Raw genomic sequence first — 12,592 nt, 5'->3', positions numbered from 1 at the left:
ATATATCTATAAATGTGTACATCAACACTAATGTATTTTAGTAGGATATATCTATGTGTACATCAACACTAATGTATTTTAGTAGGATATATCTATAAATGTGTACATCTACACTAATGTATTTTAGTAGGATATATCTATAAATGTGTACATCTACACTAATGTATTTTAGTAGGATATATCTATAAATGTGTACATCTACACTAATGTATTTTAGTAGGATATATCTATAAATGTGTACATCAACACTAATGTATTTTAGTAGGATATATCTATAAATGTACATCTACACTAATGTATTTTAGTAGGATATATCTATAAATGTGTACATCTACACTAATGTATTTTAGTAGGATATATCTATAAATGTGTACATCTACACTAATGTATTTTAGTAGGATATATCTATAAATGTGTACATCAACACTAATGTATTTTAGTAGGATATATCTATAAATGTGTACATCAACACTAATGTATTTTAGTAGGATATATCTATGTGTACATCTACACTAATGTATTTTAGTAGGATATATCTATAAATGTGTACATCTACATCATCTACACTAATGTATTTTAGTAGGATATATCTATAAATGTGTACATCTACACTAATGTATTTTAGTAGGATATATCTATAAATGTGTACATCTACACTAATGTATTTTAGTAGGATATATCTATAAATGTGTACATCTACACTAATGTATTTTAGTAGGATATATCTATAAATGTGTACATCTACACTAATGTATTTTAGTAGGATATATCTATAAATGTGTACATCAACACTAATGTATTTTAGTAGGATATATCTATAAATGTGTACATCTACACTAATGTATTTTAGTAGGATATATCTATAAATGTGTACATCTACACTAATGTATTTTAGTAGGATATATCTATAAATGTGTACATCAACACTAATGTATTTTAGTAGGATATATCTATAAATGTGTACATCTACACTAATGTATTTTAGTAGGATATATCTATAAATGTGTACATCTACACTAATGTATTTTAGTAGGATATATCTATAAATGTGTACATCAACACTAATGTATTTTAGTAGGATATATCTATAAATGTGTACATCAACACTAATGTATTTTAGTAGGATATATCTATAAATGTGTACATCTACACTAATGTATTTTAGTAGGATATATCTATAAATGTGTACATCTACACTAATGTATTTTAGTAGGATATATCTATAAATGTGTACATCAACACTAATGTATTTTAGTAGGATATATCTATAAATGTGTACATCTACACTAATGTATTTTAGTAGGATATATCTATAAATGTGTACATCTACACTAATGTATTTTAGTAGGATATATCTATAAATGTACATCAACACTAATGTATTTTAGTAGGATATATCTATGTGTACATCTACACTAATGTATTTTAGTAGGATATATCTATAAATGTGTACATCTACACTAATGTATTTTAGTAGGATATATCTATAAATGTGTACATCTACACTAATGTATTTTAGTAGGATATATCTATAAATGTGTACATCTACACTAATGTATTTTAGTAGGATATATCTATAAATGTGTACATCAACACTAATGTATTTTAGTAGGATATATCTATAAATGTGTACATCTACACTAATGTATTTTAGTAGGATATATCTATAAATGTGTACATCAACACTAATGTATTTTAGTAGGATATATCTATAAATGTGTACATCAACACTAATGTATTTTAGTAGGATATATCTATAAATGTACATCAACACTAATGTATTTTAGTAGGATATATCTATGTGTACATCTACACTAATGTATTTTAGTAGGATATATCTATAAATGTGTACATCTACACTAATGTATTTTAGTAGGATATATCTATAAATGTGTACATCTACACTAATGTATTTTAGTAGGATATATCTATAAATGTGTACATCTACACTAATGTATTTTAGTAGGATATATCTATAAATGTGTACATCTACACTAATGTATTTTAGTAGGATATATCTATAAATGTGTACATCTACACTAATGTATTTTAGTAGGATATATCTATAAATGTGTACATCAACACTAATGTATTTTAGTAGGATATATCTATAAATGTGTACATCAACACTAATGTATTTTAGTAGGATATATCTATAAATGTGTACATCAACACTAATGTATTTTAGTAGGATATATCTATAAATGTGTACATCTACACTAATGTATTTTAGTAGGATATATCTATAAATGTGTACATCTACACTAATGTATTTTAGTAGGATATATCTATAAATGTGTACATCTACACTAATGTATTTTAGTAGGATATATCTATAAATGTGTACATCAACACTAATGTATTTTAGTAGGATATATCTATAAATGTGTACATCTACACTAATGTATTTTAGTAGGATATATCTATAAATGTGTACATCTACACTAATGTATTTTAGTAGGATATATCTATAAATGTGTACATCAACACTAATGTATTTTAGTAGGATATATCTATACATCATGTGTACATCTATGTGTACATCACACTAATGTATTTTAGTAGGATATATCTATAAATGTGTACATCAACACTAATGTATTTTAGTAGGATATATCTATAAATGTGTACATCTACACTAATGTATTTTAGTAGGATATATCTATAAATGTGTACATCAACACTAATGTATTTTAGTAGGATATATCTATAAATGTGTACATCAACACTAATGTATTTTAGTAGGATATATCTATAAATGTGTACATCTACACTAATGTATTTTAGTAGGATATATCTATAAATGTGTACATCTACACTAATGTATTTTAGTAGGATATATCTATAAATGTGTACATCAACACTAATGTATTTTAGTAGGATATATCTATATCTATGTGTACATCTACACTAATGTATTTTTAGTAGGATATATCTATAAATGTGTACATCTACACTAATGTATTTTAGTAGGATATATCTATAAATGTGTACATCTACACTAATGTATTTTAGTAGGATATATCTATAAATGTGTACATCTACACTAATGTATTTTAGTAGGATATATCTATAAATGTGTACATCTACACTAATGTATTTTAGTAGGATATATCTATAAATTTTAGTAGGATACATCTACACTAATGTATTTTAGTAGGATATATCTATAAATGTGTACATCTACACTAATGTATTTTAGTAGGATATATCTATAAATGTGTACATCAACACTAATGTATTTTAGTAGGATATATCTATAAATGTGTACATCAACACTAATGTATTTTAGTAGGATATATCTATAAATGTGTACATCTACACTAATGTATTTTAGTAGGATATATCTATAAATGTGTACATCTACACTAATGTATTTTAGTAGGATATATCTATAAATGTGTACATCAACACTAATGTATTTTAGTAGGATATATCTATAAATGTGTACATCAACACTAATGTATTTTAGTAGGATATATCTATAAATGTGTCTATGCATACACTAATGTATTTTAGTAGGATATATCTATAAATGTGTACATCTACACTAATGTATTTTAGTAGGATATATCTATAAATGTGTACATCAACACTAATGTATTTTAGTAGGATATATCTATAAATGTACATCTACACTAATGTATTTTAGTAGGATATATCTATAAATGTGTACATCAACACTAATGTATTTTAGTAGGATATATCTATAAATGTGTACATCAACACTAATGTATTTTAGTAGGATATATCTATAAATGTGTACATCTACACTAATGTATTTTAGTAGGATATATCTATAAATGTGTACATCTACACTAATGTATTTTAGTAGGATATATCTATAAATGTGTACATCTACACTAATGTATTTTAGTAGGATATATCTATAAATGTGTACATCAACACTAATGTATTTTAGTAGGATATATCTATAAATGTGTACATCTACACTAATGTATTTTAGTAGGATATATCTATAAATGTGTACATCTACACTAATGTATTTTAGTAGGATATATCTATAAATGTGTACATCAACACTAATGTATTTTAGTAGGATATATCTATAAATGTGTACATCAACACTAATGTATTTTAGTAGGATATATCTATAAATGTGTACATCAACACTAATGTATTTTAGTAGGATATATCTATAAATGTGTACATCTAACACTAATGTATTTTAGTAGGATATATCTATAAATGTGTACATCTACACTAATGTATTTTAGTAGGATATATCTATAAATGTGTACATCAACACTAATGTATTTTAGTAGGATATATCTATATGTGTACATCAACACTAATGTATTTTAGTAGGATATATCTATATATGTACATCTACACTAATGTATTTTAGTAGGATATATCTATAAATGTGTACATCTACACTAATGTATTTTAGTAGGATATATCTATAACTGTGTACATCTACACTAATGTATTTTAGTAGGATATATCTATAAATGTGTACATCAACACTAATGTATTTTAGTAGGATATATCTATAAATGTGTACATCTACACTAATGTATTTTAGTAGGATATATCTATAAATGTGTACATCTACACTAATGTATTTTAGTAGGATATATCTATAAATGTGTACATCAACACTAATGTATTTTAGTAGGATATATCTATAAATGTGTACATCTACACTAATGTATTTTAGTAGGATATATCTATAAATGTGTACATCTACACTAATGTATTTTAGTAAGATATATCTATAAATGTGTACATCTACACTAATGTATTTTAGTAGGATATATCTATAAATGTGTACATCAACACTAATGTATTTTAGTAGGATATATCTATAAATGTGTACATCAACACTAATGTATTTTAGTAGGATATATCTATAAATGTGTACATCAACACTAATGTATTTTAGTAGGATATATCTATAAATGTGTACATCTACACTAATGTATTTTAGTAGGATATATCTATAAATGTGTACATCAACACTAATGTATTTTAGTAGGATATATCTATAAATGTGTACATCAACACTAATGTATTTTAGTAGGATATATCTATAAATGTGTACATCTACACTAATGTATTTTAGTAGGATATATCTATAAATGTGTACATCTACACTAATGTATTTTAGTAGGATATATCTATAAATGTGTACATCAACACTAATGTATTTTAGTAGGATATATCTATAAATGTGTACATCAACACTAATGTATTTTAGTAGGATATATCTATAAATGTGTACATCAACACTAATGTATTTTAGTAGGATATATCTATAAATGTGTACATCTACACTAATGTATTTTAGTAGGATATATCTATAAATGTGTACATCTACACTAATGTATTTTAGTAGGATATATCTATAAATGTGTACATCTACACTAATGTATTTTAGTAGGATATATCTATAAATGTGTACATCTACACTAATGTATTTTAGTAGGATATATCTATAAATGTGTACATCTACTCTAATGTATTTTAGTAGGATATATCTATAAATGTGTACATCAACACTAATGTATTTTAGTAGGATATATCTATAAATGTGTACATCAACACTAATGTATTTTAGTAGGATATATCTATAAATGTACATCAACACTAATGTATTTTAGTAGGATATATCTATGTGTACATCTACACTAATGTATTTTAGTAGGATATATCTATAAATGTGTACATCTACACTAATGTATTTTAGTAGGATATATCTATAAATGTGTACATCAACACTAATGTATTTTAGTAGGATATATCTATAAATGTGTACATCAACACTAATGTATTTTAGTAGGATATATCTATAAATGTGTACATCAACACTAATGTATTTTAGTAGGATATATCTATAAATGTGTACATCAACACTAATGTATTTTAGTAGGATATATCTATAAATGTGTACATCTACACTAATGTATTTTAGTAGGATATATCTATAAATGTGTACATCTACACTAATGTATTTTAGTAGGATATATCTATAACTGTGTACATCTACACTAATGTATTTTAGTAGGATATATCTATAAATGTGTACATCTACACTAATGTATTTTAGTAGGATATATCTATAAATGTGTACATCTACACTAATGTATTTTAGTAGGATATATCTATAAATGTGTACATCTACACTAATGTATTTTAGTAGGATATATCTATAAATGTGTACATCTACACTAATGTATTTTAGTAGGATATATCTATAAATGTGTACATCAACACTAATGTATTTTAGTAGGATATATCTATAAATGTGTACATCTACACTAATGTATTTTAGTAGGATATATCTATAAATGTGTACATCTACACTAATGTATTTTAGTAGGATATATCTATAAATGTGTACATCTACACTAATGTATTTTAGTAGGATATATCTATAAATGTGTACATCAACACTAATGTATTTTAGTAGGATATATCTATAAATGTGTACATCAACACTAATGTATTTTAGTAGGATATATCTATAAATGTGTACATCTACACTAATGTATTTTAGTAGGATATATCTATAAATGTGTACATCAACACTAATGTATTTTAGTAGGATATATCTATAAATGTGTACATCTACACTAATGTATTTTAGTAGGATATATCTATAAATGTGTACATCTACACTAATGTATTTTAGTAGGATATATCTATAAATGTGTACATCTACACTAATGTATTTTAGTAGGATATATCTATAAATGTGTACATCATCAACACTAATGTATTTTAGTAGGATATATCTATAAATGTGTACATCTACACTAATGTATTTTAGTAGGATATATCTATAAATGTGTACATCTACACTAATGTATTTTAGTAGGATATATCTATAAATGTGTACATCAACACTAATGTATTTTAGTAGGATATATCTATAAATGTGTACATCTACACTAATGTATTTTAGTAGGATATATCTATAAATGTGTACATCAACACTAATGTATTTTAGTAGGATATATCTATAAATGTGTACATCTACACTAATGTATTTTAGTAGGATATATCTATAAATGTGTACATCTACACTAATGTATTTTAGTAGGATATATCTATAAATGTGTACATCTACACTAATGTATTTTAGTAGGATATATCTATAAATGTGTACATCTACACTAATGTATTTTAGTAGGATATATCTATAAATGTGTACATCAACACTAATGTATTTTAGTAGGATATATCTATAAATGTACATCAACACTAATGTATTTTAGTAGGATATATCTATGTGTGTACATCTACACTAATGTATTTTAGTAGGATATATCTATAAATGTGTACATCTACACTAATGTATTTTAGTAGGATATATCTATAACTGTGTACATCTACACTAATGTATTTTAGTAGGATATATCTATAAATGTGTACATCTACACTAATGTATTTTAGTAGGATATATCTATAAATGTGTACATCTACACTAATGTATTTTAGTAGGATATATCTATAACTGTGTACATCTACACTAATGTATTTTAGTAGGATATATCTATAAATGTGTACATCTACACTAATGTATTTTAGTAGGATATATCTATAAATGTGTACATCAACACTAATGTATTTTAGTAGGATATATCTATAAATGTGTACATCTACACTAATGTATTTTAGTAGGATATATCTATAAATGTGTACATCTACACTAATGTATTTTAGTAGGATATATCTATAAATGTGTACATCTACACTAATGTATTTTAGTAGGATATATCTATAAATGTGTACATCTACACTAATGTATTTTAGTAGGATATATCTATAAATGTGTACATCAACACTAATGTATTTTAGTAGGATATATCTATAAATGTGTACATCAACACTAATGTATTTTAGTAGGATATATCTATAAATGTATTTTAGTACATCAACACTAATGTATTTTAGTAGGATATATCTATGTGTACATCAACACTAATGTATTTTAGTAGGATATATCTATAAATGTGTACATCTACACTAATGTATTTTAGTAGGATATATCTATAAATGTGTACATCTACACTAATGTATTTTAGTAGGATATATCTATAACTGTGTACATCTACACTAATGTATTTTAGTAGGATATATCTATAAATGTGTACATCTACACTAATGTATTTTAGTAGGATATATCTATAAATGTGTACATCTACACTAATGTATTTTAGTAGGATATATCTATAAATGTGTACATCTACACTAATGTATTTTAGTAGGATATATCTATAAATGTGTACATCTACACTAATGTATTTTAGTAGGATATATCTATAAATGTGTACATCAACACTAATGTATTTTAGTAGGATATATCTATAAATGTGTACATCTACACTAATGTATTTTAGTAGGATATATCTATAAATGTGTACATCTACTCTAATGTATTTTAGTAGGATATATCTATAAATGTGTACATCAACACTAATGTATTTTAGTAGGATATATCTATGTGTACATCTACACTAATGTATTTTAGTAGGATATATCTATAATCATAAATGTGTACATCATCAACACTAATGTATTTTAGTAGGATATATCTATAAATGTGTACATCTACACTAATGTATTTTAGTAGGATATATCTATAAATGTGTACATCTACACTAATGTATTTTAGTAGGATATATCTATAAATGTGTACATCAACACTAATGTATTTTAGTAGGATATATCTATAAATGTGTACATCAACACTAATGTATTTTAGTAGGATATATCTATAAATGTGTACATCAACACTAATGTATTTTAGTAGGATATATCTATAAATGTGTACATCTACACTAATGTATTTTAGTAGGATATATCTATAAATGTGTACATCAACACTAATGTATTTTAGTAGGATATATCTATAAATGTGTACATCAACACTAATGTATTTTAGTAGGATATATCTATAAATGTGTACATCTACACTAATGTATTTTAGTAGGATATATCTATATGTGTACATCTACACTAATGTATTTTAGTAGGATATATCTATAAATGTGTACATCTACACTAATGTATTTTAGTAGGATATATCTATGTGTACATCAACACTAATGTATTTTAGTAGGATATATCTATAAATGTGTACATCTACACTAATGTATTTTAGTAGGATATATCTATAAATGTGTACATCTACACTAATGTATTTTAGTAGGATATATCTATAAATGTGTACATCTACACTAATGTATTTTAGTAGGATATATCTATAAATGTGTACATCAACACTAATGTATTTTAGTAGGATATATCTATAAATGTGTACATCAACACTAATGTATTTTAGTAGGATATATCTATAAATGTGTACATCTACACTAATGTATTTTAGTAGGATATATCTATAAATGTGTACATCTACACTAATGTATTTTAGTAGGATATATCTATAAATGTGTACATCAACACTAATGTATTTTAGTAGGATATATCTATAAATGTGTACATCAACACTAATGTATTTTAGTAGGATATATCTATGTGTACATCTACACTAATGTATTTTAGTAGGATATATCTATAAATGTGTACATCAACACTAATGTATTTTAGTAGGATATATCTATAAATGTGTACATCTACACTAATGTATTTTAGTAGGATATATATATAAATGTGTACATCAACACTAATGTATTTTAGTAGGATATATCTATAAATGTGTACATCTACACTAATGTATTTTAGTAGGATATATCTATGTGTACATCTACACTAATGTATTTTAGTAGGATATATCTATAAATGTGTACATCAACACTAATGTATTTTAGTAGGATATATCTATAAATGTGTACATCAACACTAATGTATTTTAGTAGGATATATCTATAAATGTGTACATCAACACTAATGTATTTTAGTAGGATATATCTATAAATGTGTACATCAACACTAATGTATTTTAGTAGGATATATCTATAAATGTGTACATCTACACTAATGTATTTTAGTAGGATATATCTATAAATGTGTACATCTACACTAATGTATTTTAGTAGGATATATCTATAAATGTGTACATCAACACTAATGTATTTTAGTAGGATATATCTATAAATGTGTACATCTACACTAATGTATTTTAGTAGGATATATCTATAAATGTGTACATCTACACTAATGTATTTTAGTAGGATATATCTATAAATGTGTACATCAACACTAATGTATTTTAGTAGGATATATCTATAAATGTGTACATCTACACTAATGTATTTTAGTAGGATATATCTATAAATGTGTACATCTACACTAATGTATTTTAGTAGGATATATCTATAAATGTGTACATCTACACTAATGTATTTTAGTAGGATATATCTATAAATGTGTACATCTACACTAATGTATTTTAGTAGGATATATCTATAAATGTGTACATCAACACTAATGTATTTTAGTAGGATATATCTATAAATGTGTACATCTACACTAATGTATTTTAGTAGGATATATCTATAAATGTGTACATCAACACTAATGTATTTTAGTAGGATATATCTATAAATGTGTACATCAACACTAATGTATTTTAGTAGGATATATCTATAAATGTGTACATCTACACTAATGTATTTTAGTAGGATATATCTATAAATGTGTACATCTACACTAATGTATTTTAGTAGGATATATCTATAAATGTGTACATCAACACTAATGTATTTTAGTAGGATATATCTATAAATGTGTACATCTACACTAATGTATTTTAGTAGGATATATCTATAAATGTGTACATCTACACTAATGTATTTTAGTAGGATATATCTATAAATGTGTACATCAACACTAATGTATTTTAGTAGGATATATCTATAAATGTGTACATCTACACTAATGTATTTTAGTAGGATATATCTATAAATGTACATCAACACTAATGTATTTTAGTAGGATATATCTATAAATGTGTACATCAACACTAATGTATTTTAGTAGGATATATCTATATGTAACCACATAATGTGTGTACATCTACACTAATGTATTTTAGTAGGATATATCTATAAATGTGTACATCAACACTAATGTATTTTAGTAGGATATATCTATAAATGTGTACATCTACACTAATGTATTTTAGTAGGATATATCTATAAATGTGTACATCAACACTAATGTATTTTAGTAGGATATATCTATAAATGTGTACATCTACACTAATGTATTTTAGTAGGATATATCTATAAATGTGTACATCTACACTAATGTATTTTAGTAGGATATATCTATAAATGTGTACATCAACACTAATGTATTTTAGTAGGATATATCTATAAATGTGTACATCAACACTAATGTATTTTAGTAGGATATATCTATAAATGTGTACATCAACACTAATGTATTTTAGTAGGATATATCTATAAATGTGTACATCTACACTAATGTATTTTAGTAGGATATATCTATAAATGTGTACATCTACACTAATGTATTTTAGTAGGATATATCTATAAATGTGTACATCTACACTAATGTATTTTAGTAGGATATATCTATAAATGTGTACATCAACACTAATGTATTTTAGTAGGATATATCTATAAATGTGTACATCAACACTAATGTATTTTAGTAGGATATATCTATAAATGTGTACATCTACACTAATGTATTTTAGTAGGATATATCTATAAATGTGTACATCTACACTAATGTATTTTAGTAGGATATATCTATAAATGTGTACATCAACACTAATGTATTTTAGTAGGATATATCTATAAATGTGTACATCAACACTAATGTATTTTAGTAGGATATATCTATAAATGTGTACATCAACACTAATGTATTTTAGTAGGATATATCTATAAATGTGTACATCAACACTAATGTATTTTAGTAGGATATATCTATAAATGTGTACATCTACACTAATGTATTTTAGTAGGATATATCTATAAATGTACATCTACACTAATGTATTTTAGTAGGATATATCTATAAATGTGTACATCTACACTAATGTATTTTAGTAGGATATATCTATAAATGTGTACATCAACACTAATGTATTTTAGTAGGATATATCTATAAATGTACATCAACACTAATGTATTTTAGTAGGATATATCTATAAATGTGTACATCAACACTAATGTATTTTAGTAGGATATATCTATAAATGTGTACATCAACACTAATGTATTTTAGTAGGATATATCTATAACTGTGTACATCTACACTAATGTATTTTAGTAGGATATATCTATAAATGTGTACATCAACACTAATGTATTTTAGTAGGATATATCTATAACTGTGTACATCTACACTAATGTGTACATCTACACTAATGTATTTTAGTAGGATATATCTATAAATGTGTACATCTACACTAATGTATTTTAGTAGGATATATCTATAAATGTGTACATCAACACTAATGTATTTTAGTAGGATATATCTATAAATGTGTACATCAACACTAATGTATTTTAGTAGGATATATCTATAAATGTGTACATCTACACTAATGTATTTTAGTAGGATATATCTATAAATGTGTACATCAACACTAATGTATTTTAGTAGGATATATCTATAAATGTGT

This window comes from Tachypleus tridentatus, unplaced genomic scaffold, assembly GCF_004210375.1.
Source record: "Tachypleus tridentatus isolate NWPU-2018 unplaced genomic scaffold, ASM421037v1 Hic_cluster_3, whole genome shotgun sequence".
NCBI classification, from domain to species: Eukaryota; Metazoa; Arthropoda; class Merostomata; order Xiphosura; family Limulidae; genus Tachypleus; species Tachypleus tridentatus.
Note: the sequence above shows the minus strand (reverse complement) of the source record.